Raw genomic sequence first — 3,304 nt, forward strand, 5'->3', positions numbered from 1 at the left:
TGAATAAGGTTTCCTAGATTTATCAGACACAGGGTTTTACTGATATGATAATCTACAACAGAGTTTACTTACATTTGGAGAAGTGCTATGTTCTTTCCAGAGCATTGGTTAAAGTAAAGCTCAGGTTGGATGCATGGAGTATGCATCGGAAGGGACCGATATTGAACTTTGACTTAGATTTATTAAACTTACCGTAATATCTATTCAAGTCAATATCGCCTAGTTGATCCTAGATCAAATGTTCTTAATCCTGTTATGATTAGGCTCAATCTTGAAAGGCTATTCGTGTTCTTTGATTTGTTAGTTAAGCCTACTTTTAGGTCAGGGTGATACGTACATTTTGGGAACACGGTAGTGCAATTGAGTGGGAGCGCTAGCATAAACATGGAATCTATAGCTTCTATCTGGCGAATAGTAAGCAAAGGATAATCTCCTTCGAGCTTGACCAAACGAACATAAATGGTGGAGTACTCATTTCACATAAGCTGAAATATCATTTATACGGGGTCAAGTGTTTTAAGGAATAAATACATTGTAGGGTGTAACAGTAATTTAATCCCTTTATAGTGTAGATCATTCATATAGAGGATCATTGATCACATTAGGATTATAACGATGGATAACTAATGATGTGTCTATATGGTGGAACATATAGAGCATTCTATATACTGAGAGTGCAATTCTAAGTTCTATGCGTGGATTCAACGAAGAATTAATAAGTTAGTGAATTTTAGTGCTAAATTCTTGATCTACTTATTGGAAGCTCGGTTATATAGACCCATGGTCCACCCACTAGTTGAGATAATATTGCTTGTAAGACTCATGTAATTGGTTTTGATTAATCAATTATAATTCTCAAATTAGACTATGTCTATTTGTGAATTTTTCACTAAGTAAGGGCGAAATTGTAAAGAAAGAGTTTTAGGGGCATATTTGTTAATTATGATACTTTGTATGGTTCAATTAATAAATATGATAAATGACAATATTATTTAATAATTATTTATAGTTATTAAATAGTTAGAATTGGCGTTTAAATGGTTGAATTAGAAAATTGGCGTTTTTGAGAAAATCAGGTGCAGAAAAGGTAAAACTGCAAAATTGCAAAAAGTGAGGCCCAAATCCACTAGTATAGGGCCTGCCACTTTTGTAAGACTGATATTTTCATTATTTTAATGCCAAATAATTCAAACCTAACCCTAGTGGAATGCTATAAATAGATAGTGAAGGCTTCAGGAAAATTACACTTAAATTTTCTATTTTTCCTTCAGAGAAAAACCTGAGCCTTTCTCTCTCCCTATCTTTAGCTGCCACTTCTTCTTTCTCTTCCCTCTTGAATTTCGAAATCCTTAGTGTATGAGTAGTGCCCACACACAGCAAGTGATACCTCAATCATAGTGAGGAAGATCGTGAAGAAAGACATTCAGCAAAAGGAGTTTCAGCATCAAAGATTGAGAGAAAGAGATCCAGGTTCAGATATTGATAATGCTCTGCTACAGAAAGGAATCAAGGGCTAGATATCTGAACGGAAGGAGTCATTATATTCCGCTGCACCCAATGTAAGGTTTCTTTAACTTTATATGTGTTTATTTCATCGTTTTAGAAAGTTCATATTTAGGGTGTTAATAAACATACTTGTGAGTAGATCTAAGATCCTGGTAAAATAATTTCCAACAACTAGCCTCAGAGCCATGGTAATTGATTTACTTGCAAGAAATTTGGACTTTAAAACGATTGTTTGTTTGTTTTTGGATGGTATCATGTTGTATTGAGTGTTATTTGATGATTGATTGATGTTTGTAAATTTTTGTGAAAAATAATTGCAATTCTGTTTCTTAAATTATTTTTATTGGATAGTATGGAAAACATTAAGCAAGTTAGCCTTTTACAGAACTCAATTTCAATTTTATTTGAATTAGTTATGAATTTTTGAAGTTTTGAAAAAATCAGAGCTGTGCTGAAATTTTCCTGCGATCGCAAAAACTGTCCGTACAGCTCACAATTTTTTTTCGTTTTTCTTCGATTTTTCATTCTTTTTCATGGAATTAACTTCCGATTTTTTGTGTAGTTCTATATATATACTATTACTATTCCTAATTCAATTCTAATTATCATTTTGAATTAATTCAATATTTTTTAAATTTAATTCAAGATATTAGTGTAATTTGAATTTGAATAGAATTAGTATCTATCTTCTTGCTTAAAAATCTATCTTATTTTAAAATTTGATTATATCTCATCTTATTTTAAATTTAAAATAAGATAATTATAATCATGTAATTTTTAAATGATATAAGATATTTTGCTAATTTTTTTAAATTTTGTTATTTTATTTATTTAAATTACATTTAAAATTTGAAAAAGATATTCATTTATCTTTTCTAATTTTTTATTTAATTTTTATTTATAAAATAACATTTAAAATTTAAAAGTTGTTAGCAAATTTTTTTTGAAATGATATTTAGGTTGGTTGAAACCTAATTTTTCAAAATTGTAGGTTTAATTTTAAATTTAAATATTTAATTAAATTTCGAATTTTTTTTTAATTTTTCAAATTTTTTTTAAAAAAATTTCGAAAATTTATTTTTTTAATTAATTATTTTCGAAATTAATTATTTAATTTAAAATTAAATAAATCCTACATCCAACTATCCAACTAACCTTGTTGCAGGAGTATGTATTTTAGCTTGTGTGTAAGTTTTCAAAACCTATTATTACTTGATTGCAAATAGCCATGGTTGCTTTTTGCCAGATCTAATGATCTGATGGCTCCCTTGGTCAAGATAATAATTTGTAACAGGTATATTTACAATCTTCATTCATCTGTGTATGACCTAGCAACATGATAGGACCCATCCAAAGTGTGCCTGTGTGAGCCTATGTGTTTAATTTTATTATAGATGCATATAGGTTGTTGTTGCTAAAATAAATTATCATAGTTTTTGATAGAATTTATTTAGGCCCATTTAGTTTTTTGGGCCTATTCAATTAATAACAGTTGTTCTTATTAAGGTTAAATTCCTCTCTTTTGGGCCTTGTGTGAGAGTTGGGAGCCATAGAAGTGGGTACGACATACTGAACCCAGCACCCCCTCACATGAACCACCCCAATTATGAAGGCCCATTTGCCTGATTTGAACAACTGTACTAGGTTAATTACACTAGTTTAACCTAATAAAATTGATTAGCAACATAATTAATTTCATTTATTTTGAAATTAATTTAAGAAAATTATAGTTTAAAGAATTCTCTATTCTAAGCTAAACTATATGTATTTTCTTGTATTTAATTAAATATAGAATTAT

The sequence above is a fragment of the Cannabis sativa genome, chromosome 2 (genome assembly GCF_029168945.1).
Source record: "Cannabis sativa cultivar Pink pepper isolate KNU-18-1 chromosome 2, ASM2916894v1, whole genome shotgun sequence".
Classification (NCBI taxonomy): Eukaryota; Viridiplantae; Streptophyta; class Magnoliopsida; order Rosales; family Cannabaceae; genus Cannabis; species Cannabis sativa.